Source organism: Vulpes vulpes, chromosome 1, assembly GCF_048418805.1.
Source record: "Vulpes vulpes isolate BD-2025 chromosome 1, VulVul3, whole genome shotgun sequence".
Lineage (NCBI taxonomy): Eukaryota > Metazoa > Chordata > Mammalia > Carnivora > Canidae > Vulpes > Vulpes vulpes.
Window position 1 is genome coordinate 14,413,232 of NC_132780.1, and position 27,722 is coordinate 14,440,953.

The 27,722-nt window shown below is 50.0% G+C and overlaps 1 protein-coding gene across 5 annotated transcripts in view; it reads left to right on the forward strand.

Annotated features, from left to right (window-relative positions):
* BICRA (BRD4 interacting chromatin remodeling complex associated protein) overlaps nt 1-27,722 on the forward strand; it is an 83,215-nt gene that overhangs the window by 11,708 nt on the left and 43,785 nt on the right. Inside the window, exon 1 of one of the 5 annotated variants that reach the window (XM_072755828.1) lies at nt 19,714-19,910. The exons of the other annotated variants lie outside the window; for them this stretch is intronic. The gene's annotated coding sequence lies outside the window, so the exon portion shown is untranslated. Of the gene's footprint in view, nt 1-19,713; nt 19,911-27,722 lie in introns of those variants that run through there. 5 annotated transcript variants of the gene reach the window in all.

The following is a 27,722-nucleotide window of genomic DNA, read 5'->3' on the forward strand; positions in this document are numbered from 1 at the left end:
GAGCGTGGGGGCCCGCGGTATTGCCAGCTGGTGGGGGAGGGTGAGCTGTCCTGCCTGCAGGAGTCACCTCTCACCTCTTGTTTCTTTTGGGCTGAGGTCTTAAGAGCATGTGGTTGCTGTTATTTTAGGGGAAGGAGCTTTAGGTCCTTTTGAGAACCTGCTCGCCACAGGCCTTTCCCCAGAGAACCACACACTGGGCTTCACATCCCAGCATTGGGCCAAGGGTTTCAGGGCGGGGGAGGGGGGGTTGTGGATCTAGTTCTGACCTTCTCACAGGCTGTGACTGTGGCAACAGCAGTAGCAGCCAGCACTGTCCCAGGCACCGGCCTAGGCCCTTTATGAGTACTGACTCATTGCACAGAAGGACCTGAGGAGCATCCCCATTTTACAGATGAGAAAGCCAAGGCACAGAGTGGTTAAGTGACTTGCCCAGAGTCACACAGCTGCTAACTGCCAGAGTGGGGATTCCCCCCGGGTGGCCTGGCCCCAGCAGTCCAGGTCTTTGGCCGGGAACTTTGCTTCTTCCTGGTTACAGCCCGCCCTCCCTGACCACCCCCAGGAGCCAGCCCACAGTCCCGGAAGCTGCCCTACCCCCACCCCCCACCTCCGCCTTACCCCATGTGCCCTGAGATCCTGCTTGGGCCTCCACTGAGCCACGGGAGGCCCTGAGCCCTGGGAGGCCGGGGCTCAGCGGGGCACCCTCCCTCTCCCCTCTTTCCCTTTTACCCTCTGTTATGTCTTCATTACCATAAGCGAGGAGGCTGCCCCAGCTTCCTCCAGACAGCGGATGTGTTTGTGAGCTGGCTTGCGAGCTGATGTGAGTCAGCCAGACCTGCGAGGGGGGCGGAGGGTCAGGACTCGGAGCCCCAGCTGGCCCGGAGCCCTCCCCATGGGACTGGGAGCCAGACCCCCCCCACCCCACCAGCTCTCTGAGACTCAGTTTCCCTGTCATTCAGGGAGAGGGGCCTAATGCCTTCCCGATGGAGGCTGGGTGACACACGCGCCAACAGAAGGGCTGCATTTAGGGCAGTCACTGGTAGGCATCGGAGGTGTTTCGAAACGCAGAATATTCCAGGCGGGAGCCCACACCCGGTAGTGGAACACCCCCAGCCAGGCGGCTGTTGACATGGAGAGGGACACCTAAGGACAGTCCCTGCAGGGCGGCTGTGCCCCTGAGTGAGTCAGGGAAAAAGGAAAGGGAGGGTTTTCAGAGACCTTTGGAGGTGGGAATAGATATGGGGGAATAGATATGGGGCCATAGATCTAAAATACCTGGCTGATGGGATCCTCCGTGGAGTCCAGTGAGCTCACGTGGGGTCAAGGGACCAGTGCCTTGTAAGCACCTTGTAAATACTCCTCGCTGTTACTCCCTCTGCTCTTGGCTGTCATCATCGCCAACCAGCCTTTAGTCTGGACCTACTGCTGCACGCAGCTCTCACCGTGTGGGAGATCCACGGTTGCTCAAACCTGAATTAATTTTTTATTATTTTTTTAAGATTTTATTTATTCACAAGAGACATAGAGAGGCAGAGACATAGATAGAAGGAGAAGCAGGCTCTCTGTGGGGATCCTGATGTGGGACTCAATCCCAGGACCCTGGGATCACAGCCTGAGCCAAAGGCAGACACTTAACCACTGAGCCACCCAGGTGCCCCCTGAACTGATTTCTGGTAAGATGAGGCCAGTGCTGCTCCTGGGGGACCCGGGGTTTGAGGGGAGGAAGGACCACGTGCTTGAGGAGTCCGGTGTCTAGTGGATATTGGATGGTGTCTGAGTTGCTTCTAGGGCCCTGCAAATGGGATGGACACTTGGGGCCCCAAGGCTAAACAGGATCCCTTAACTCTCGGCTTTTGGGGTTGGGCATTTTAGGACGGGTGTGTATGAATTATTATGCAAGGAAGAGAGGTTGTAAGTAACTTGTGACAGTCTTTTCACTGCCCTCCCATTCCTTCCCTCTCCACAGGGACTCTGAGGAGTTTGGGGTTCATTCAGTTGCTCTTTCCCATGTATACTTGTTTTTCCTTTGATCACACGTACTCTGTCGACTCTTCCACAGAACCCATTCTTTAGGTTCTTTTTTTTTTTTTTTTTTTTTTTTTTAGGATTTTATTTATTTGGGAGAGAGGCCATAAGCCAGAGAAGGGGTAGAGGGAGAGGGAGAAGCAGACTCTCCACTGAGCAGGGAGCCTGATGCGGCCTGGGATCATGACATCATGACCTGAGCTGAAGGCAGGCACTCAACCACTGAGCCATCCAGGCACCCCAACACCTTACTTTTATGTGTTTATTTAAATCTTTTTTTTCCAATTGAAGTGTGGTCGGCATACAACATTATGGGAGTTTCAACATATGTTAGTGCCATATAGCGAGTTGACGATACTCCATGCATTACGGAATACTTAAAGTGTAGTTACAAGACAAAATTATTATAATATTATTCACTATATTCCCTATGCCGTACTTTTCATCCCCGTGACTTGCTTATTTTAGAACCGTAAGTCTGTGCCTCTGAATCCCCGTCACCTGTTTTGTCTGTCCCCTCGCTCCCCTACGTCTTACTTTTTAAATCGAACAAATGTCCTAAAGTTGATTCCATGTCTTCAGTCTGGAACCCCATTCTTTTAGCAGCTGAGGAGCATTACCTAAACTATTTAACCTTCACTCTGCAGATACCCTTTATAGTTTAGTTCCAGTTTTCACTATGAGCTTGTATGTGTCTTTACATTTAAAGTACGTCACTTGCAGATAGCTTATAGTCTGTCTCTATCTGATGATTGGAATGTTGAGACCAACACTGTCCAATAGAAATAAAATGCTAGCCACTTACACGTTACTTTTTTTGTATTTTAATTATTTATGTATTTAGAGAGAGCATTGGATGGGGAGAGCCAGGGAGGAGGGCAGAGAGAGAATCCTAAGCAGACTCCATGCCCAGTATGGAGCCGGACGCCGGGCTGTACCCCACAACCCTGAGATCATGACCTGAGCTGAGATCAAGAGTCGGACGCTCAACTGACTGAGCCAACCAGGCACCCCTTACATATTATTTAAAATTTTCTAGGGATGCCTGGGTGGCTCAGCGACTGGGCCTTTGGCTCAGGGCATGATTGATCCCAGAGTGCTGGGGTGGAGTCCCACATCAGGCTTCCTGCATGGAGCCTGCTTCTCCCTCTGCCTATATCTCTGCCTCTCTGTCTCTCTCATGAATAAATAAATAAAATCTTTAAAAAAAATTTCTTTTTTCTAGTAGCCATAGTAAAGAGAAGCAGGAGAAAAAAAACTAAAGGGAGTATATTTTATATAACCTTATATCTCAAATACTGTTATATCAACATGTGATCAACGTAAAAATCATTGAGATATTTATAGTCTTTTTATTGCGGTAAAATACACAGAGTGTATAATTTGCCATTTTAACTATTTTTTACAGATTTTATTTATTTGAGGGAAAGAGCATGAGCAGAGTGGCAGGCAGAGGCAGAGGGAGAAGCAGACTCCCCTCTGAGCAGGGAGCCCAATGTGGGACCCTGGGGATCATGGCCTGAGCCTAAGGCAGACGCTTAACTGACGGAGCCACCCAGGTACCCCCCATTTTAACTATTTTTAAGGGTACCATTCAGTGGCCAGCCTGTCTGCAGCATTGTGCGACCATCACCACTATCCATTCCAGAGCTTGTTCTTTATTCTAAACAGCAACTCTATCCATGAAATAGCCCTCTCCCCCCACCCTCTTGGAGCTTTCTCTCCCCGTGAATTCGCCTTCCCTGGGCACCTCATAGAAGTGCAGTCTTGCTATTCATCCTTCTGTGTCTGGCTTCTTTCACTCAGGATAATGTCCTCAAGGCTCATCCATGCTGTACAGCCTGGATTGGTGTTTATTTCCTTTTTAAGGCTGAATGATAGTCCGTTGTCTGTGTACACCTCATTTTGTTCACCCGTTCATCTGTCGCTGGCCATTTGGGTTGTGTCCACCTGTTGGCCATTGTGAATAATGCTGCTGTGAATGTCGATATGCATCTGAGCCCCTGCTTTGGGTTCTTTTGGATGAATACCTGAGCATGGTACTGCTGCGTCGTCTGGTAGTTGTGTGTTGAACTTTTGGAAGAACTGCTAATTTTCACAGTGGGCCACACCATTTCTCGTTCACACCAGCAATGTAAGAGGGTTCCAGTTTCTTTCTTTCATCTTTATTTTTTTCTTTTCTTTTTTAAAGGAGACTCCATGGCCACTGTGAGGCTTAAATTTGAACTCATGACCTTGTCGTCAAGAGTTGCATGCTCTGGGGCACCTGGGTGGCTCAGTTGTTGAGCATCTGCCTTTGGCTCAGGTTGTGATCCTGGGGTCCTGGAATCGAGTTCCGCATCAAGGTCCCCTACAGGGAGCCTGCTTCTCCCTCTGCCTATGTCTCTGCCTGTCTCTCTGTGGCTCTCATGGATAAATAAATGCAGTCTTTAAAAAAAAAAAAAATTGTGTGCTCTACCAACTGAGCCAGCCAGGTACCCCAAGCATCCTAATTTCTTCACATCTTCGCCAGCACCTGTTATACCATCCCTCCCGCCCCAAACACACACACTAAGGTTTTCAGATCCAGTGTGTATTTTGCGGACAGTGCCTCTCCGTTGGGACTAGCGGCATGTCAAGTGCTCAGCAGTCACATGAGGGTGCTCAGGCCCCATTTAGACCATATACGTGTACTGCCCTTATCAGCATGACTGGATTTAAATCTTCCATCTTGCCATTTGTTTTCTGTTTATCACCTAAGTTCCTCTTGCCTTTTTTTTCCCCCCTCTCCTGCTGCCTTTGGATTAAAAGATTGTTTTACTATCCCATCTTCTCTGCCTTATTAGCTGATATATTCATTCTACCTCTTTGTTGCTCTGGAGTTTTCATTCTGTACCTTTGACTACTGTATGGGCTTCAATTCTCAGTCCAGTGGGAGCCCTGGGAAGCTTTTGAGCTGAGGAGTGACCCCACCTAACATTTTTGTATCTGTACCTTCAGTCACTTGTGCTAGGCTGTTTCTGCCGGCCAGATTCCTGGAAGAGGAATTGCTAAGGCAGAGGGAAGCGTGCATTTAGACTTGGATGAGCCCTGCCAAATTGCATTCCAGAAAGGCTTTACCATTCTCACCCCTTGCAGACAGCAGCCAGGATTTATTGAGTGGCTGCTCGGTGCCAGGCCCATGCCGGGCCCTGGGGACGCTGGTGAGAAACAGCCCGGGTCCTGCTGCTTTTGTGATTCTCAGTCCTTGAGTCCCAGGGCAGCTTCTGGAGCCGCCTCTGAGCTCAAAGGAAGGAGAAGCTTTCACAGGAACCAAAAAAGGAGAGGCGAGAGGATATTCTAGGTGGTGGAGGAGGTCTGGCACGTCCTGGGTGGCTTCGAGAGCTAGCTGAATCAGGAGACGTACTGTATTGGTCTGGGGAGCCCACACATGGGGCCCCCATCAGTGGGGGGCACACTGGGGTGGCGTTGAGGAGTAAAACAGTAGTACCTCCCTCGTGGGGCTTTGGGAGGATTTCACAGGAAGGCAGAGAGCACATGGGTTGTTATTCGACTAGATTATTCTTGTAATGAGAGGGGATCAGCGTGAGAACGAGTCGACCTGATGGGTTTGATCCAAGTTTTGGACAGCGTGTAAGGACTGCATCAGATAATCTTCGGCTTGGGGGTCCCAGCTTGCTCCTCTCTCAGGCAGGTTACTCCAGATTTCTGTTACAAGAGAATAAAAGTAGGGGTGCCTGAGTGGCTCAGTCGATTGAGCATCCGACTCTCGATGTCAGCTCAGGTCGTGATCTCGGGGTCGTGAGATTGAGACCCTTGTTGTGACTCTGCACTGGGCATGGAGCCTGCTTGGGACTCTGCCCCTCCCCGCTCATTCTCTCACAAACAAACAAACAAACAAACAAAAAAATAGAAGAGGCTGGAAGTAGAAGCTGCCTGTCTCCCAGGAGTGTCACAAGGGTCCTGGTCAATGAGATGATGTTAGCGCAGAGCCCAGTACCCGCCAGGAGCACAGTAAGGCCTGGTAAAGCTTAGCTGCTCTTCCTATTGCTCTTGTTGGTGTCGTTGCCAGCAGTAATTCAAGCCAGATCCTTCCTTGTGCCCTAGAACTCAGGCCCCAGAGAAATGAGGCCAGTTGCTCAGGGTCAGAGAATTGCAGAGCAGAGATTTGAAGCCAGGTTGTCTGACCCAGAGCCTGTGGGCTGCCTGCCTCCTCCTGGGCCTTTGGGGATCCCCCAGGTGCACCGTGCCACCCATACACACAATTTTACAGGTGCCAATCCTTGCTTCCAAACCCTTGAGGTGAGATGTGTTCATCTAGCACACAAAGATTCTTTCCCACTTGGGACAGCCAGTGAGCCAGGCGCACCATCCAGACACCACCATCCACCTCGGTGATGCTAACGGCAGCTCACCCACGGTGACTCGGGTGCAACGAGACCTGACCTGAAATTAGAGTTGTTGTTGTTGTTGTTGTTTTTTTTAAGATTTTATTTATTTTTTCATGAGAGACACAGAGAGAGGCAGAGACATAGGCAGAGGGACAAGCAGGCTCCCTGTGGGGAGCCCGATGCAGGACTTGATCCCATAACCCCAGGATCACGACCTGAGCTGAAGACAGATGCTCCACCACTGAGCTACCCAGGCGCCCCTGAAACCAGGCTATTTATAGTCTGTCTTTATCGTGCTGCGTGTGAATATTCATACATTTGGCTGCAGAAATATTGGCGTTTGATTATGGGGCACCCGCTTGGAGCCTGCTGAGGGTGTTCGAGGATAGATAGGTGCATACTCTCTCCACCTGCAAAGGCTACAGAAAAGCTGCATTTCGAACACATCTCACCTCAAGGGTTTGGAAGCAAGGATTGGCACCTGTAAAATTGTGTGTATGGGTGGCACGGTGCACGCACTGCTCGGCATCTTCCAGCACTCTGCTGGATTATATTTACTACTTATGTTCTTTGCTCGTTGCTAGACGATTCTAATGAGCAGCCGTGTCAAGCCTTGACGGGGTCTGCAGGCGAGGAAGCAGGGTGGGCGGCGCGAGTGGGCGGTAAGGCTTCTGGAAACCCGTTCTCCGAAAGCCGCGGAGCCTGGAGTCTGTATCGGGCTGTGGCTGTTGATGACGGAGGAAGCGGGAAGGTGGTGATGGGCCACATGGGGGCCTGCCCTTGTGGTCGATGCTCCTTGGGAGGCCAGATCTGTGGGGTCTGGGTGACAGAGGCCAAGTCCCATAAATGCCAGGAAGAGGGATTCAGGGTGGGCACGCCAGGGTGTGGATTTGTTCCCTTTCCCTCTTGGCTTCTGGAACATTGTGTCCAGCCTGTACCACCCCACAGAACTCCCCACCAGCTTGTCTGCTAGGCACCCCAGATATACCATGTCCAACACCGAGCTCCCTACCTCTCCCCCGCCCCTGCCCCAAAACCAGAACCAAACCCCAAACCGAAACCAAGCCTGCTCTCTCTGGCAGTTAGCATCTCTTAGTGGCATCGCCTTCCTCCCAGTGGCCTAGGCTATATACCTTGGCATCATCTTTTATTCCTCTTTCTCTCTTCCTTTTAAATTTAAATTTATTTATTTTTTTATTCTAGTAAACATGTAACAGAAAATCTACCACCTTCACCTTTTTTTTTTAAGATTTTATTTTTTTCATGGGAGACAGAGAGAGAGAGAGGCAGAGACACAGGCAGAGGGAGAAGCAGTCTCCCTGTGGGAAGCCCCATGTGGGACTCAATCCCAGGTCTCCAGGATCACACCCTGGGCCAAAGGCAGATGCTCAACCATTGAGCCACCCAGGCGTCCCTTGCTAGAAAATTTTAAATGACCTATGTGACTCACATCATATGTCTCTTGGGCAGCCCTGATTTAGAAGGTCCCTCTCTAAAGGCTTGTTGGACAAGCAAATGAATTAACGTATATACAGCATTTAGTGCCTGGAGTTTCCAACACAGCATGAGTACAGCGTTAGCTGCTTTGTAATTGTGGCAAAATACACATAAACGTAAAATTTACCATTTTCACCTTTTTTAAGCATACAAAATTCAGTGACACTAAGTACCTTCATGGTGTTGTGCGATTATCACTCCTGTCTGTTTCCAGAATGTTCTCATCATTCCAAACAGAAACTGCACCCATTACACAGTAGCTCCCTGTTCCCCCTCCCATCAGCCCCTGGTAACAGCCTCTGATCTACTTTCTATCTCTATGAATTTGCCTGTTGTAGGCACCTCATAAAAGTGGAATCCTGCAATATTTGTCCTTCTGTGTCTGGGTTATTTCACTCAGCCCAGCGTTTGCAAGGTTCATCCACATTGGAGCTTGGATCAGAATTTCATTCTTTTTTAAGTCTGATGTAGTGCTCCATTGCACGGATCGAGGACATTTTGTCCATCCATTCTTCCGTTGATGGGCACTTGGGTTGTTTCTACCTTTTGGCTGTTGTTATACACAATCTGCTCCCTCGGTTTACAGTCTAATTTCATCTTCCCCTAACTCCTCACCCTAGCTCACTCTGCTTCAGCCACCCTGGCCTGCTTCCTCAGGTCAGGAAGCATGTCCAGACTTGTCCACCTCAGGGCCTTTGCACTTGCTTGTCTCCCTGTTCTATGGCTCCCTCCTCCTTACCCACCCCTGCTTTTATCACCCTCTTTAAAATTGTACACACCCCTTGTCCCGTCTCTCTCTGCTTTTCCTCCACAGCATTTAGCAAGGCTAAGTTCTCACATACCGTCTATTTTACATTCTTAATAGTTTTTTATGTATCGATATTTTATAATATTTGTAAATGCTTTTAATATAAATAATTCTGTACGTAACATGGCATTTCTTTCTTTCTTTTTTAAAAAGATTTTATTTATTTATTTATTTATTTGACAGGGAGAGAGAGCACAGGCAGGCAGAGTGGCACAGAGGGAGAGGGAGAAGCAGGCTCTGAGCAGAGAGCCTGATAGGGGACTCGATCCTAGGACCCCAGGCCCATGACCTGAGCCAAAGGCAGATGCTTAATTGACTCAGCCACCCAGGTGCCCCTGTAACATGGCATTTCTATTTTAACACTTATAAATATAATTTATGATACACATTACATTTTTTAATAGAAATTAAATACATGAGAGTTAATATTTGTAAATACTTAGTACAATACCTTCTATCATCTTTCTTTTCTGTCTCCATCCTTACCCTGGTCAAAAGCGTAAGCTTTGGGTGAACAGGGATCTTTGTTTTGCTCATGGCCATCCTCCCGTGGTTTCTAGAACAGGGCCTGGCGCGCATGCGTCTTAGTCCTTAATTGCTGAATGGATGAATGCTTAGAGGAACTTGGGAGGGTGCGAATGAGCTGGAGGAAAGTGTACTGGGGCTGGGGGTGAGGTGGGGTTGAGAACAGTCGAGAAAAGGCCCTGAGGGTTTTAGCTGGTACTGGTCAGGCTCTGGGTCGGCGGTGAGGGGCATTAGGAACAGGTTGGCAGAGTAGGTAGGGTGAATGCTTGGGGGGTTGGATTTGACCCAAAACCTGGTCCCCTGAGCCATTTGCTGGGTGACCTCAAGTCCATGACATACCCTCTCTGAGCCTCACTGCCTCATCTGGAAAAAAGGGAAAATGGGAACTGTTTGTTCATTTATTCAACAGGTATTCCCTACATGCCCTCCGTGTGCCAGGCACTATGTAGATGGGGGCACTGCCCTTGCCCTCACCGAGCTTCTGTTCTAGGCTTCCAGCTCCGGGGGCCCGTCTATAAATTGAGCATTTATTTTTTTGATTTTTTAAATTTTCTTTAAAGATTTTATTTATTTATTCGTGAGAGACAGAGAGAGAGGCAGAGACACAGGCAGAGGGAGAAGCAGGCTCCTTCCTCGGAGCCCGATGTGGGACTCGATCTGAGGACCCTGTGATCATGCCCTGAGCTGAAGGCAGGTGCTCAACCACTGAGCCACCCAGGTGCCCCTAAAATGAGCATTTAAACGCCTGGCCTGCTGGGCAAGCCTGTGGTAATCCCCAGTTCCTGTTGTCGGGTTGGCTGTCGGGGTATCAGCTTTCCTCATTTGTGAGATAAAGGGAGCTACTGTGCAGGGTCATCGGGGTAGACCAGGACCTCGGGTCTGGTACTGGAGCTTTATAAACTGGGGCTCCCATCATTGGTGTGGTATCAGGCTGGGGATGTGAGCTGAGCCTTGATCGTGAAGTGAAGCTGGCATTTCTTATCAAAATACAAACTTGACGTGGCCGAGAGATTTGGTGGACACTAAATCTCTGGACCCGGCTGTGGCCCTGATGCTGTGCTGTGGGCCTTTCTGTGTTGGGCACACCTCCTGTGCCCTGAGGCGTGCGGAGACTCAGTTTTCCCCCCTTCTCTTCCCTTTCTGGAACCAGAGATCCCTCACTGGAGCAGGCTGCCAAGTTGAGCAGCCTTCGTGTGGCATGTGACTGAGTTAGTTAGCTGGGGGTCACGCGGCTGCTGTGACAAAGAAGCACTCTATTGGCAGCGGCTTAATATGGTCAAGGTTTTCTTCTTGTGCGTGATGTAGACCAGTGAGGGTGTTTCTAGTCTGGGAGGAACTGAGAAACCAGACTCCTTCCCTCTTGGGGCTCTGCTCTCCCCTCAGTTTGTGGGCTGCACCGGGGATGAAGAAGAATGGGGGAAAATGTCATGTGCCAGACCTGGAAAACGCCTGTGTTGCTTCCACCTGCTTTCTGGTGGCCAGAGTCCAGTCAGGTGGCCACCCCCAGCCCCAGGGGATGCTGGGAGATGTAGTCCCGCAGTGTGGCTAGGAGGACGACTCAGCGTCAGGGGGGAACACACAGTGGGTGTGTTTTTAGAGACACTGGCATAGCCGGTGGTCTGGATGGGAACGACTCCATCCTGGAAGTTGGGGCATCTGAATTAGCTTTTACTTGAACTATGTGGGCAGCTTCTGGATTCCTGAGAGTACTGCCTCCAGGCCCCACGTGTCCCAGCCCCAGTTTGAGGGCCACATCGAAGGTGTGAAGGCAGTCCTGAAGCTTAGCACACCTAGAACAAAATCCGCAGGCCTCCCGCGCCTCTTCCCCGCCCCCACTACCTCTGTAACATCATCACTCAGGCCCTGTGCCACCATGCAGTGGTCTAGTTGTCCATGGTGCCAGCCGAGCACGTTCATGCCTCAGGCCCTTTGCACTCACTGTTCCCTCAGCCTGGGATGCTTTCCCCCTGCCTAGCTGCGTGGCTCTCTCCTTACTTCATTCCAGTTTCTGCTTCAGTGTCACCCCCGTCAAGTACCCTATTTGAACATTGAAACCTCCCCCCCCCCGCATCCTCATCCTCATCCTCATCCTGTGTTAGGATCTCCACCTAGCCATTGACCAGTGGCTGATACCACATTATAGGGCCGTTCGTTTACTAAGGTATGGCATGATTCCTTACAGAGGGGTCTCCCCGGGCCTGGGGCACAGTAGGTGCTAAGAATGTGTCCAGTGAACACGTCAAAGCTGTTTGGTGGTGTTTTCCTTTGTGCCCAGTGGGCAGGTGTACCAGGGTGTTGTACTGGAAGGGTGAGGTGGGGGCCACTGGGAGGGGAAAAAACTGGACCTGGGAAAACCCTTCCCAGGAGCTCTGTGGAAAAAAAAAAAAAAAAAAAAGAATTGCTTATGAGCAGTGTGATTGTTTCCTCCACCCTCCTTGATCCTAGACCTAAACCTTACATCTGATCACCATAACCCTCCAGAGACACTCTGAAAAAGCAGGTGGTGGTGGATCGTGGGGGGTAGGGGAAAGACGGGGGCCTCCTCTGGTCCTGTCCCTCAAGGCTGCTTTCCTCTGCCTGGATGTGTCCTTAACTTTTTGTGAAGATGAAAAGCTCCTGTGTTTTGTTTTGTTGAAGTCTAAAGGTATTTCTGCTTCCGAAATCAGCATTTTGCACTTTACGAAATGCTACAAACCCTGCACATTTCACATTCCTTTGTGGTTTCTCTGTCTTCCTGCCCATTTTTGGCTTGGGGGTGGGGTGGGGCGGGGCCGGAGGAGACTATGAGGCCGAAACTTGGTGCCCACCCTCCCGGTGCCTCTGCCCTGCAGTGGGGGCAGAGGAAAGCAGCCCAGGATGGTCCCGAGGTGGCAGGGGTGGGGTGGGATGGGGAGCCCACTGCATCATCATGTAGGAGTCCCAGGAAATAACCAGGACTGGAGATGGGGGTTCTGGTTCTGCTGTCCTTGATCAGACCCGTGGGTTTGGGAGGTTGGGGGCCGTGCTGACAGGAGATGCCGCAAGTGAGTATATGGGTTGGGATTAAGAGTCAGGTTGGGGTGTTGAGATGGGCCACGTGATCAGTTTCTTTCCCCCCACCTTGCTTAAAATGTTAAACAGCTCTATTGAGACATAATTCACATACCATAAAACTCATCCACTTAAAGCGTACAAGCCAGTGGCTTTAAGGATACTCACGACTCTCCAGTTCCAGAACATTTTCATCCCCCCGATGGAAACCCCACACTCATGAAGCAGTGACCCCATATCCACCCCCCACCCCCGACCCCCACTCCAGCCCCTGGGCAACCACTGATCTACTTCTTTCTCTGTGGATTCGCCTCTTCTGGAGATCTCACGTGAATCCTACATTTCCTGGAAGGCCACGCGGTACGTGCATCTGGCTTCAGGTCCATCCATCCAGTCGCCTCTTATCACTAGATCGTTTCTGTTGTTGTTCTTGTTTTCTTTTTTCTTTTCCAAATTTGAGATATTGGCATGCCATAAGCATCTGCTTTTTAAAAGTGTACAATTCAGTGGTTTCTAGTATATTCACAATGTTGTGTAACCGTGACCGCAGTCGAGTTCCAGGACATTTTCGTCACCCAGAAGGGAACTCTGTTCCTTGTGTCCATCCCCTGCCCGCCGCCCCAGCCCCTGGCAGCACTAACCTGCCTTCCGTTGCTGCCAGTCTGCCTCCTCTGGACGTTTCCTGCACACGGGATCCCACACGATGTGGCCTTTGGTGTCTGGCCGCTTGCACTCAGCGTGATCGTCCCACGTTCACCCACGTTGAGGTGCGTGTAGGTGCTTTGCTCCTTTTTACGGCTGAATAACGTTCCGTTGTATGGATCTACCACGTTTCCATTCATTCAGCAGTTGGTGGACAGTTGGGGTATTTGCCAGGCTCTGTTGCTTACGAAGAAAGCTCCTTGATGGCCATTTCTTCTGGCGAGGGGGGGCTGGCATTTCCCGCGGCTTCTTGCCCAGGCTTGTCCTTGTTTTCTTCTCCTGGGCACTCAGGGCTCCTCCTCCTCCCTCTTTTCTCCCCCTCCTCCCCCTCCTTCTCCTTGCTCTCCCTCCAGTTCTTTCTGTATTGTATCTCCGTCCCCCCAGCCTCAGTCAAGAGTGAGTCTAGAAACCATGCCCGGGGAGCCCCGGATGGGCCCATGGGTTGGTCCTGTTCTCCCTGCAGGAAGGCGTCAGCCCCAGCCCGGTGCCAGCTGCCCACCCCAGGGGAGGGAGACAACCTGATCCTTCTAATCCAGCCCCAGGGGAGATGTGTGGGGACATGGCCATGCTTAGGAAACAGCTTTGCTTGGAGGCTTTTACAAATTTATGTGTTGATTATAGATTTTGGGGAGGAGTGGGAACACATGCCCAAGTACAAAAACAAATGGCATCAGAGATTTCTAGTAAAAAGTCTCCCTCTCTCCCCACTGACTCCCAGCTATCCTCTTCCTAGAGGTAACACGGTTATACTTTTTAGGCTTTCTTTCCCAAGAGATGTTCCGTGCATGTGTAAGCATCACACATGGTCACGTGCATGCACTTGTGCGCACGCACACACTTTTTTTTAAGGCACTAATAACAGGGTGTTCTAACATGGCTCTGTCCTTTACCTTTGAATAAGATATTCTGGAAGTTCTATAACTTATCAACTTCAGAGCCTGTCACAGCTGCATTGTATCCCATCGGAGGGCCCTAACTTGTGGAACCAGTGCCCTTTTGCTGAGTGCTTAGGTTAGCTCCAGTCTCTTACAAACAAGGCGACAGTGAGTAGCTGTGCAGTGTTGATTTGTGTCAATGTGAGTAGAACTGTAATTTAAGATCCCAGGGTTGGAATTGCTGGGGCAAATTTAAAAAAAAAATTAGGAAAATTTCCAAGTGTACATGAAAGTGGAGACAGTGGGGCACCTGGGTGGCTCAGTGGTTGAGCATCTGCCTTTGGCTCAGGGCGTGATCCTGGGGTCCTAGGATCGAGTCCCACATTGGGCTCCCTGCAGGGAGCCTGCTTCTCCCTCTGCCTGTGTCTCTGCCTCTCCCTCATGAATAAATAAATAAAATCTATTTAAAAAAAAAAAAAGAAAGATAGTGGAGAAAACAGCACGATGAATCCGTTACTTATATCCCCAGTTCCACGCACGTCCAGATTTGGCCACACTACACACTGGCTTTATTGATCTCTGGTTTGTTATTGTTGAAGGATTTCAAAGCAAATTCCAGTTCTCTTGTCATTTTAATTCCACATACGTCAGTACGTATTTAAAGAACAAAAACGGACATTTTCTTACAGGACCACAACCACATTGTCAAACCTAAGAAAATTAAAAGACGGGATCCCTGGGTGGCTCAGCAGTTTCGCGCCTGCCTTCGACCCGGGGCATGATTGTGGAGACCTGGGATCGAGTCCCACATGGGGCTCCCTGCATGGAGCCTGCTTCTCCCTCTGCCTGTGTCTCCGCCTCTCTCAAACACATTCTCTCTCTCTCTCTCTCTCTGTGTCTCACATGAATAAATAAATAAAATCTTTTAAAATAAATAAATAAAAGTTATCTGGTATTTTCAAGGGATGTGCTTTTTTTTTTCTACATTCTTAAAAATTAAGATGTAATTCACATGCCATAAAATTCACCCTTCTAGGGTGCACAATTCAGTGGTTTTTAGTGTAGTCACAGGGTTGCACAACCATCACCACCGTCAGATTCTGGAATATTCTGTCACCCCAGAAAGAAACCCGCACTCATTGGCAGTGCCCTCGTTTCCCCAAGCCCTGCGTTTTCCCTTGTGAGCTTCTGGCAGCCACGAATCATCTGCTTTCTGTTTCTGTTTCTTTTCTTTCTTTTCTTTTTTTTTTTTTTTTTAAGATTTTATTTATTTATTTGACAGAGAGAGAGAGAGTGAAAGAGCAAGTGTGCGCACCAGCCAGAGAGCACAAGCAGGGGTCGGGGCACAGGGAGAGAGATAAACAGACTTATGCTGAGCAGGGAGCCAGATGGGGACTCCATCTCAGGACCCCGGGATCATGATCCGAGCTGAAGGCAGATGCCTAACTGACTGAGCCATCCAGGCACTCCTGCTGCGTTCTGTTTCTATAGATTTTTCTGGAGATTTCGTATAAATGGATTCCTACAACATGCAGGTCTTTTTTATCTGCCCTCCTTAGCATGGTGATTTTGAGGCTTGTCCACATTGTAACGGTGGATCAGTGCTGCATTCCTTTTTACAGGCTGAATAACATTCCATCGTAGGGATTTGCCACCTTTCCTTGCCCTGCCTATCAGTTAACAAACATTGTGTAGTTTTTCCTTCCTGGTCATTATGAGTCAGGCCGCTGTGAATATTCATGCACAAATGTTTGTGTGGATATGCATTTACTTTTCTTGCCTGTATGCATCCCTGCAGGTGGAATTGCTGGGTCATATGGTAACTCTGTTGACTTTTTTTTTTTTTTTTAAAGATGTTATTTATTTATTCATGAGAGACACAGAGAGTGACAGAGGCAGAGTGATGCGGGACTCAATCCCAGGATTCCAGGATCACGACCTGAGCCAAAGGCACACACTCAACTGCTGAGCCACCCGGGTGCCCTTCTCTGTTGGCTTCTTGAGGAACCAACCACCAGATGTTCTCCCCAACGGCTGCACTGCTTTACATTCCCACCAACAAGTCATGAGGACTCTAATTTTTCCATCTCTTTTATTATAATCATCCCGGTGGTGCAAAGTGGTGTTTCATTTTGGTTTTGATTTGCGTGGTCCCAATGGCTGATGATGTGGAGTGTCTTTTCATGGGGGGCTGTGTGTTGTGAATTCTGATCTCTTTCCAATCTGGCCCCGGTTTCTCAGCCTCGCGGTGCTTGGTCTTGACTGAGTAGTCATCTTACACAGAAACCCCCAGTCCCTCTTGCTCCCTGTTATTCAGGGGATGAAATCTGGGTTTCTCGGAGGTCTTGGATCATGCCCTCCCCTGGGGGCAGCGTGCAAGGTCCAGTGAAGGCAATTGATGGTATCAGACTGCCCCAGAACTGGGGGTGGGGGGGGGACTCTGGGCTGGGAGGGGGACCCCAGGGTGGTGGGAGAGGGCCCTTACTCACTGAGTGACCTGGATGCATTTTGACAAATAGTACCATTGTGTAAACCACCCTCACAGCCGAGACACAACATTTGCTTCCCTAAAGCAGAAGGCCTCTGCCTTCTTGCCAGCAGTGCTCCCTGCCTCCCGGGCTCGGGCAATAAACTGTGCTTTCTGTAACAATAGATTTGATTTGCCTTTCCTAGAATTTGATATAAATGGAGTCACATGGCATGTTCTCTGTACATCCGGCTCCTGCCACACAGCAGAGGGATTTTGAGATTCATCCGTGATGCGTTTGTCAGTGCCTGCTTTCTGTTCATTGCTGAGCAGGATCCCGTTGTGTGGGTAGATCACAACGTGTTTATCCATTCACCTGTTGGTGGACCTTTGGGTCGTTTCCAGTGTTTGGCCCTGACAAATTGAGGCTGCTGTGAACTCTCATGTACTAATCTTTGTGTGGACACATGCTATCGTTTCTCCTGGGTAAATACGTTGGAGTAGAATGACTAAGGCAGATAAGGATGTGTTTAACTGTATTTGAAACTGCCCAGCTGTGTCTCAACGAGGCTGTTATGGTTTGCGTTGCCCCAGCAAGGTCGAGGAGTTCCAGATGCTCCGTGTTATCACCACCGCTTGCTAGTGTCATTTTCATTTTTTTTATTTATGATTTTTTAAAAAGTTTATTTATTTATTTGAGATAGAGACAGAGGGAGGGGGCATGAGCAGGGGAGAGGGGCAGAGGGAGAAGGAGAAGCAGACTCCCCACTAAGCAGGGAGCCCACGTGGGGCTCCATCCCAGGACCCGGGATCATGACCTGAGCGGAAAGCAGATGCTTAACCCACTGAGCCACCCGGGTGCCCTGGTCTTCATTGTAGACATTCTGATGGGTATGTAGTGGGTGTTTTGTTATGGTCTCGATTTAAATTTCCCCAGTGACTTCAGATGTTGAACCTCTCAGTTGGCTTATGTGCCACTTTGTAGACCTTATTTTGCTTGTTTTGAAATTGGGTTGTGTGTCATCTTAATTGTCGGCTTGTAGGTTTCTTCACGTATCCTGCATCCGTGTCCTTGTCAAAAGGGGTCAGGTGCCGTTCACTTCTCGTCACAGGGCCGATATTCCAGTTTTTCAAGAAAAGCTGGAAGCCTGGAGTCTTTTACAGAACATTTCTCTGGCTTTCTAAAATTTGGCTCACAAAAGTAACTCTGTGTCAACCAGATCTATATCTGGGGCTTCTGGTTTGCTGACTGTCAGAGTGACACATTTGAATGAAGCTCTTTCTGTGCCACGGAGGCTCCGTCCAGACCCTGGAGGGCCACTTCCTAGGACACAGGGCCCTGCCTCACTGTCCCTGGGCCACTCATTGCTGTCACCAAGGTGCCCAGCATCAGACAGGGACCAGCCCCCCGGGGAGGTGTCCATGGACAGACTGACAACGGAGAAGCCATGTTCTGTCACTTTGTGCAGCCTGTACTGTAGCTAGGAGAGCGAGGCATAAATTTTCATGGCCTTGGTTCACTCGTGTGGTTAACAGTTAACGTTGAGCATTTCATGTCTTTTGTGTGTGGACTCATTAAATCCTGAAACAGCCCCATAAGCAGGGGTGTTGTTGAGAATATTTAAGCCCCGTTGGAACGCAGATTGGCTGTAAAACACCCCTACGCGTGCTCAAGCGGAACACCACTGGCCTGTGTGGCGGTTATTCTTTATTCCGATGCCCGTTTTATAGACGCAGAAACTGAGGCACAGAGAGGGGGAGTCACTGGCTCCAGGTTGAACAGCCAAGAGGAACAGAGCTAAGGGCAGATCCAGGCAGTGTGGCCCCAGAACTAGCTGGACTTCCTTTTATTTTTTTTTTAAGGATTTTATTTATTTATTCATGAGAGAGATACAGAGAGAGGCAGAGACATAGGCAGAGGGAGAAGCAGGCTCCCTGAGGTGAGCCCGATGCGGGACTCGATCCCAGGACCCCGGCAGACACTTAACCACTGAGCCACCCAGGCGCCCCTGCCCTTCCTAGTTTAAAGAAAACTTCAAAAGCCCTAGAGACATGGCAAAAATAATAAAGATAGGGAAATCTTTTTTTTTTTAATTTTTATTTATTTATAATAGTCACATAGAGAGAGAGAGAGAGAGAGGCAGAGACACAGGCAGAGGGAGAAGCAGGCTCCATGCACCGGGAGCTCGATGTGGGATTCGATCCCGGGTCTCCAGGATCGCGCCCTGGGCCAAAGGCAGGCGCCAAACCGCTGCGCCACCCAGGGATCCCAAGATAGGGAAATCTTTATGTGGATTCGTCACCTCGGAGCACTGTACCGCGTTTCCTTCTTCCTTCTCTTTTTTTCTGTTGCCATCGGCCAGTGGAGCAAAAGGTGTCCTGCCTGGGAGTCACAGGGCCCTCATCTGGAAAATGGACCCGTCCTACCTGAACTCTACACACACACACACACACACACACACACACACACACACACACAAGCGCGCGCACAATATTCTTTCTTTTTCATAAGCCACTGGTGGTTAGCAAGGTTCCCACGTGCTCTTTGCCCTTGACGCTTTGATGCGTGTTTCCGAAGAAGCTCGAGGATGTTCTTACGTAAGCCGGGGATAGCGATCAAGCGCTCCTGGTTGAACATTGACACAGCCCTGTTATCTGCTCGTCTCCTCCTTTGTGTTCTGGATTTGTCAGTCGTCCCCGTAAGGCTCGGAATAGCCAGATCCCTGCTTCTCCCCGCCCCCACCCCAGAGGATCCTGTTTGGGATCACGCATCGCATCAGGGCCATCCTCTCTCTTTTGCTTCCCTCCGCTGGGAGTCTTTTCTTGGCCTTTCCCTGGGCTTCGGGACATTGCCTTTTGGAAGGCTCCAGACCAGTGACCTTTGGAGGAGGTCCCTCTTTGGGGGCTTTGACTTCTGGTTCCTCCCAGTGGGATTCTGAGAGTCACGTTACACATCCCTGCTTCGAATTTCCAGAACCTGTTCCCCTGACCGCCCTCAGGTTCTTCCTTTCCAAGGAACACTTGGCAAGGCCTCTCACCTTGTTCCTGTCCCGGCGGCTGGCATGTTCAGTTGGGGACAATCTGTTGCACTTATTGATGTGATGTGTGCGCTCCGGGTGGGTGGCGGGCAGTTTCAATAAAAAGTGAAAGCAAAACGCAATCTCTCAACAGGCAGTGCAAAAAAAAGGCAGTGCAAGATCATTCGAAGGAAAAAGGAGGAAGGGGGGTCAAATTGGAATATATGAAATTCTAGAAATGCTGAGAACACAGAAGCGACTCATAATTCTGTTACCCGGGGTAGCGCGGCCTCGTTAGTGCTTTGGCATATTTCCTCCCAATCGATCTGCTTTTCCCCTTGCCCTCGGGGCACTCATTCTTGCACAGTTGACTAGAGTGACGTGCGTGTATTGAGAGCTGAAGAAGACTGGGAGGAAAATTTGGGAGGTCGAGCTCAGCCCGGGGCGGGGGGGTGGGGGGTTTGGGAACCAGCCAGTGGGGTGCGCTTCACGGGTTGGGGATGCCCGCTGAGAGCTTGTGCCCCGGAGCTGGGGATTCTGCTCCAGGATGTGGACACCAGCGTCCCCCACTGTCCCTGGGAAGAGATCGGAACCTTGGTGAGTAGGGCTGGGTCCTCTCTCTAGGTGAACCCAAAGCCCATGGGGCAGCTCAGCCCAGCGCAGACAGGCTGAACACCTGACACCTAAGATCGGCACCCCCACCTCCTCCCCTCGTAGTATTTTTCAAAGCTTAATCCTGGGGACTTGGGAACAATAGCTACTGTGATGATAGTGCACCTTCTCCAGCACATCCGCTGAGCCCCAGGTCATGTACTTTGTACATATGGCTTCATTTAAGCCTCACGCCCCTATCGTGGGGGCGTTACGGTTCCTGGAGACCCGAGGTAGAACGGAGGTGCAGGGAGAAGTGCCTTGCCCAAGGTCAGACCAGGGCTTAAATAGCAGAGTAGGATCTGAACAAACGCGGTCTGGGTGTGTGTGGTGCTTTCTGGCTGCATCTGAAGCAGCAGTTTGCCTATTTATTTAACTCAGGCCTCCCTGAGCTCATGTGGTGCTTTTGTGGAACTAAAAACAGATGCCCCTTTCTCATGACCCTTTTCTGCCATCTGCCAGAAAATTGTGGTCATATGTATACACAAATCTACAGTGTCCTAAGATGGGACTGCCTCTCTGGGAGCAGGGAGTGGGGAGGGCTGGAAGGGGGGTGTTGTGCAGTGTACAACCTGCACAACTGTGCACAATTACCCAATATTTAGCAAATATTTCTCAAGTGTCTACTTCAGAGACTGACAATAAACAAGATAAGCCAGTAAAATATTTACTATGTCAGATGTCAGTAAGTGTTCCTAACAAAGATAAAGCAGGATAAGAGGGATCAGGGTGCAGGGGGTTGGGCTGTACTTTTAAAAAGAATGATCAGGGAAGGTGAGGTCACTGGGGTTAACATTTATATAGAGACCTGAGGGAGGTTAGGGGATAGGCTGTGTGGGTTTTTGGGGAAGAGCAGTCCAGACAGAGGAGGAAAGAGCCAGTGCAAAGGCCCTGAGATAGGTCGGTGCCTAGTGTGTTTGAAGAATATTGAAGAGGCCTATGTGGCTGGAGCTGAGCAAGCAAAGGGGAGAGGGCATGATTTGAGGGCAGAGGGTAGCATGGCAGATCTTATTGGGCCTTGTGGGCCACAAGACTTTACTTTTTCTCTGAGTGAGACCAGAACCTGAAGGTTCTCACCAGACAAGGGACACGAGCTGACTCAGGTTCTGACCACATGGTCCCTGAGGGAGGAGAGGCAGAGACACCAGGGGGGAGGATGAAGATACTCAGGCATAATGTGGCTCTGGAAATGATTTCTTAATTTTGAGTGAAGGAAGGGACAATGTCAGTGAAGCAGAAGGAGGCATATGCCATAGCAGAGGCACAGAGGAGAGAGGGTGAGAAGGTGTGTCCCAGGTACCGCCTGGGCTGGTCCCCCCCTTGTCCCTCTGGGACCAGAGCGGGGTCCTGGGAGAGACCAGAAACGACAGAGCTGGGAGTCCAACTTGCAGGCAGACCTGTTCCATGACCAGGGGAGTGCTCACCATTCACTGTGTAAAATAGGATAAACAAGTGCCTTGAGGTAGTCAGGACATATTTGCTACTTTTCCTTTTTTTATTTGTGAAATAAAGGGTCCACTAATACTCTCATACATAGTTACTTTTTCCTTCCTTCCTTCCTTCCTTCCTTCCTTCCTTCCTTCCTTCCTTCCTTCCTTCCTTCCGCAAGCCCCTGCATGTATGAGAGGTGAGGGGCAGAGGGATGGGGGAGAGAGAGTCTTGAGCAGGCTTCACGCCCAGTGCAGAGCCTGATGCAGGGGTTGATTTCATGATCCTGAGATCATGACCTGAGCCAAAATCAAGAGACAGTCACTTAACCGACTGAGCCACTCAGGTGCCCCTATTTTTTCTTTACTTTGTATTGAGGTATATTTGACACATAACATACTAGTTTCAGGTGTGCAATGTAATGATTCCATATTTGTACGTACTGAGAAATGATCAGCTCTGTGTCTAGTGTACATTCATCACCATACATAAAGAATTTTTCTTGTAATGAGAACTTTTAAGATTTCCTGTCTTAGCAACTTGCAGATATGCAGTACAGCATTATTAACTAGTCACCATGCTGTGCATTATATCCCCATGACTTACTTATTTTGGAACTGGAAATTTGTACCTCTGAACCGCCCCCCCTTTCACCCATTTTGCCCACCTCTACCCCATAGGTACTTTTTTTTTTTTTTTAAGATTTTATTTATTTATTTGACAGAGAGCACAAGCAGGGGGAAGGGAAGGAAAGGGAGAAGCAGACTCCCCACTGAGCAGAGAGCCTGATGGTGGGACTCGATCCTGGGACTCCAGGATCATGATCTGAGCTGAAGGCAGGTGTTTAATGGACTGAGCCACCCAGGCACCCCCATCCCTGCATATTAATACTTTTTTTTAAAAAAACAGCTTTTTTTATATTTTTAAGATTTCATTTATTTATTCATGAGAGTCAGAGAGAGAGAGAGAGGCAGAGACATAGGCAGAGGGAGAAGGAGGCTCCACGCAGGGAGCCCGATGCGGGACTTGATCCTCGGACTCCAGGATCACGCCCTGGGCCAAAGGCAGGTGCTAAACCGCTGAACCACCCAGGGATCCCCAAAACTCCAGCTTTCTTGAGATAAAATTCACCTGCCGTGTAAAGTGTACATTCCGTGGTTTATGATACATTTGCAGGGCCGTGTAACCATCACCAGCATCAATTTTGGAACATTTTCCTCCCTTGAAAAAGAAGCCCCAAGCCCCTTAGCTGTCCTCCCATTCCTCCCGTCTGCCCAGCGCCTGGCAACCACTGATCTACTTTCTGTTTCTATGGATGTATCTATTCTGGACATTGCGTATAAGTGGAGTCATAAAATAGGTAGTCCTTTGTGTCCAGCTTCTTTCACTTAGCACGATGGTTTCTTTGTTCATCTGTGTTGTCCTGTCCCAGAACTTCGTTCCTGTTTTATTGCTAAATAATACTCCGCTGTGTGGATGTACCACAGTTTGTTTCTCTGTTTATCAGTTGATAGCATACTTGGTTGGCTACCCCTTTGGGGCTGTTACGAATAATTCTGCTCTGACCATCCTCAGATGGGTTTTTACGTGGACGTGTGTTCTCATTCCTCCTGGGCATCTACCAGGGGTGAAATTGCTGGGTCATAGGGCAACACTATGTTTAACATTTTGATGAACAGCCAGACAGGCTGGCACACGGTCGCACCGTTTTTCCTTCCATTGGGAGTAGATGAGGGTGTGATGTGTTGAATCGCACAGAAAAGTGCACATATCTTACAAGCGTGAGGCTGGATGAATTTTCACAGATTGGACACACTCATGTAACCAGCTCCCGGATAACGTGACTGACCTCCCAAAGATGCCTCGTGTGTCCCGCCCTCTCTATCCCCCACCCCCACCGAGAGCCTCCGCTCCAGGGTAACTCCATCCAAGTGAGTGTTGCCTGGATTTGTTCTTTATGTATGAAATTCTCTGGTGTTTTCTTTCACTCACCGTGTGTGGATTGGTAGTGTGTTCCCTTTCCACAGCTGTGTAGTATTCCATTGTGTGGCTGTACCAGAGTGTATTCACACACTCTCCTGGGCATCTGGGTTGTTTCCAGTTCACGGGTTCTGACAACATTCTAGAATGGGCCCTTTGGTCCACACCTGCCCATTATTCCTTAGGGTGTAATTACACAGAGAGTCGCCCCAGACTCCATATGATGCCAGATAGAAGTTATCCGTAGGCTCCCCTTCCTTTTTTTTTTTTTTTTTTTTTTTTTTTTTTTTTTTTTACAAATACCCACCATTTGCTTCGACGTGGATGGAACTGGAGGGTATTTTTTATTTATTTATGATAGTCACACACACAGAGAGAGAGAGAGGCAGAGACACAGGCAGAGGGAGAAGCAGGCTCCATGCACCGGGAGCCCGACGTGGGATTCGATCCCGGGTCTCCAGGATCGCGCCCTGGGCCAAAGGCAGGCGCTAAACCGCTGCGCCACCCAGGGTTCCCTCCCCTTCCTTCTTGACACACGTGTGTCCCACATCATGTGTTCTAGAATCTTCCCTGGATGATGATTGAAAGATATTATTGCTGCTGGTTTCATTTTTATTATTTTATTCTATTTTTTAAAAGATTTAATTTATTCATGAGAGGCAGAGGGAGAAGCAGGTTCCCTGTAGGGGGAGCCTGATGCAAGACTTGATCCCAGGATTCTGGGATCAGGCCCTGAGCCGAACGCAGACGCTCAACCCCTGAGCCACCCAGGCGGCCCTTGCTGCTGGTTTTTGCTCTTGAACGCTTGCTCTATAGACTTGAAAATGTTCTGTTCCCTGGTGCTGGGGCCCTGGACATCCTTGCGGTCAGTGCAGACGTGGGGGTGCTGCCTGGGGGTCCCGTCTTCTGTGTTGGGGGGTCCTGTTGGGCCGGGCAGGGTTCACACAGAGGACTGTCACCCCCAAGGGGGCAGAACTGCTGGTCGCCCTCCTTATTGTGTGGCTCTGGGCATCGAGTGGGCAGGAACCACAGGTGTAGACCGACTGGATTCCTCTGCCTCCTGGGTCGGTGCACAGGGTCGGGGAGGCAGGCAAGTCCTGCGGCGTGGCCTGCGCTGGCCTGTGGAGATGCCCCCACCTCCCCTCGGCCTCCGCGCGGCTCACTTCTTCTGCTCACTTCCCCTCTGCGGAGCAACTCTGTGCTGAAGCCCACGTTCATCGCCTGCCCCCACGGATTGGGCTCCTCTGAGCCCACAGTGGCCACCCTGGCTGTAACACCCCCCTCCCAGTCACCCCTTGCCTCCTCTCCTGCTCACACTGACTGCTGGGTTTCTTCTGGGTCCTTCAGGCCTCCCTCCCATCCTGGTGACTGGTCCTTCCTTCCCTCCCCCAGCCCTGCTCCTTCATGAGTCAGGAGCCCAGCGTGGTTCAGCATCTGCTGCAGCCACTGAGAAGAGTCCCCCTTGGTCGTTCTGTCAGTTTACACAAAGTGAACAAAACAGACCTGGCGCTCACCCCCTCCTGGTGGAAGACAGGCCACAGATAAGATAAATCATGTTTACAGCGAGTCAGATAGTAATCGGCACTGTGAAGGAAAGGAAAACAAGGAGGTGGAAGTGCCAAGGGGACGGGTAGGGATTCCAGCTGTCGGCAGAATCTGGTTGAGTCTCGCTGACCTGATGACAAGAGAGAGAAGGAGGTAAGGGCAGATGCTTGCCAGACAGGGAGCAGCACGTGCAAAGGTCCTGAGGGAGCCGTGTGCCTGGTGTGTTAGGGCACTATTGAGGAGGCTGATGTGGCCGGAGGGGAGAGGGAGGCAGTGACAGGAAGTGGGGGCAGATGGTGCAGGGCCTGCTGGGCTGTGGTGAGGGCTGGGCTTGTATGCAGGAGGGGTGTGGGCTGAGCAGGGTTCCACCACGAGCCCTTTAGCACCCTTTAGCTGTGGCGTGGGGATGAGATTGTAGGAGACCAAGAGCAGGATCAGGGGGACGGAGGGGACAGAGCCTGCTAAGGCCACACAGGAAGGCCGAGGCGACGTGCGTAAGCCTCCAAGGAGACCCTCGGAGGCCCAGCTCTGGCATCTCAGGAAGCTGGCTTTTAGGTTCATTGAAGATTGTTGAGGGGTTTTTTTGTTTCTGTAATAAACTCTCTATTTTCGAATAGTTCTAGATCTGCAGAAAAAGTTGCGAAAAGAGTACAGAGTTTTGGGATCCCTGGGTGGCGCAGCGGTTTGGCGCCTGCCTTTGGCCCAGGGCGCGATCCTGGAGACCCAGGATCGAGTCCCACATCGGGCTCCCGGTGCATGGAGCCTGCTTCTCCCTCTGCCTGTGTCTCTGCCTCTCTCTCTCTCTCTCTCTCTCTCTCTCTGTGACTATCATAAATAAATAAAAATTTAAAAAAAGATTAAAAAAAAAAAAAAAGAGTACAGAGTTTTCATGCAGCCCACACCTGGTTTTCCCTAACATTGACACCTTACGTTACCGTGGGGTATTTGTCACAACCCAGAAACCTACACGGTACTTTGCCATCAGCCAAGTGTAGATGTATTCGGACCTCCCTCATTTCTCCTAATGCTCCTCTTCGAGGATCCCATCCAGGGCCCCATGTTGCATTTGATCCTGATGTCTCCCGAGGCTCCTGGTGGCTGCGGCAGTTTCTCGGACTTCCCTTACTGCCGATGACCTTGTTGGTTTTGAGAAGTACTGGTCGCGCGTTTTGGAGAACATGCCTCGCTTGGGGTTTGTCTGATTTTTTTTCTCAGTGATCAGACTGGCAGTTAGGGTTTGGGGAAGGAAGAGCACAGTGGATAAGTACCCGTTTCATCCTGTCACGTCAAAGGTGCATACTGTCAGCTTGACTTAGTCCTGGAGATGTTGACCTTGATCGTGTGGCTGAGGACACCGTGCTTTTGATTCGACGCTCCTGGCTCTGAAAGTGGTAAGCGTGTGACTGAGCGTAGATATATACTTGCACGTGTCACCTCAATTCAGTGCTCACAGCTCTGGGGGCTGAACACAACTTGTAATCCGATTTTACAGAGAAGGAAACAGAGGCACCTGGAGGTGGTAGTGGCTTGGCCAAGGTTAACATACAATGAAGTGGCAGCCAGGAGGTCTGATTGCAAACTCCAGGCTCTTAACTGTCATCTGTTTATTATAAAGTATATATGTACACGTTACACAACCATCCCCTCCGTCTAATTGCATATGAATGGAATCGTATAATACATGAGTGTATGTGTCTGTATTTTTAATCTTTTGGTCTCTTCTTGAGCCTCAAAGTCAATAGTATAATATATAAGTCAACTTGCTCAGGAATGTATTGTCAGGCTAAGGGACCTCACGCTTTCTGCTTTGGGGGATCCTGTACCCTCCCCTGAGACACCTCACTCCCTTGACCGCACGTCACCTTTGCCCAGCCTCAATCCATATATTGATTACTTGTCCCGCTGAATCCGCTTTATCTCTGAGGTTAGGGAATAAATAGAAATGGACGTTCTACCAACGGAACAGAGCAGAGAGCCCAGGACGAGAGGCAGGCATGTATGGACACGTCCTAGAAGGACCACTGTGGCCACTGGTCAGATCCGTGGGGAAGGGAGACTCTTAGTAACTGGAGCTGGTGCCAAAAAAAAAAATAGTCATCCATTTGGAAAGAGATGGATTTGGATCCCTACCTCACACCGTTTACCCCAAGGTAGTATACGGATTCAAAGCTGCACATAAACTTAGAGACTGTTTTTAGATTTTGGGGTGAGGACAGATCCTGAAACAAAATACAAAAGGCATGTCTGTGAGAGGAAGGCTCGGAGGGCTTGTATGTCCCTGGCCTGAATGCCCCCCTGCAGCCCTTTCTCGTTCTCTGAGGCTCCGAGCACCCCAACCTGCCTGGCCCTGGGGAGGGTGTGCGTTGACCCGGGTGATGGTAGCGTTGGGACTATCAGAATACCTTAGATAGAAACGTCTTCACTGGAGAAGGTGCTAGGTCAAACCAAAGAGCTTGTATGAAGCTGTGTTTGCACAGCCCACCTGGCTGCCCTCTGTTATCCACTCTGCCCTCCTGTCCCTCGCAGATTCTGGAGGGCCCTCTTTCCCTACCTCCCCTGGGCAGTCCCTCTGCTGACTCTGCTGCTCTGCCCTCATATCCAGAGTCCAGGCAGTCTTCACTTCTTGCCCTGCCACCAGCATCTCCTCTCTGGGCTCCCTGCCCCTATCCCACTTCCTGCAATCCCTTTTCCACACAGCAGCCAGAGGGATCCTGTGAAAACCCGAGTCAGGTCATGGCCCACTCTGTTGAGAGTGCTCCCATCTCCTGGGCTCCTTTAGAATCAAATCCCAGGACCTCACCTCAG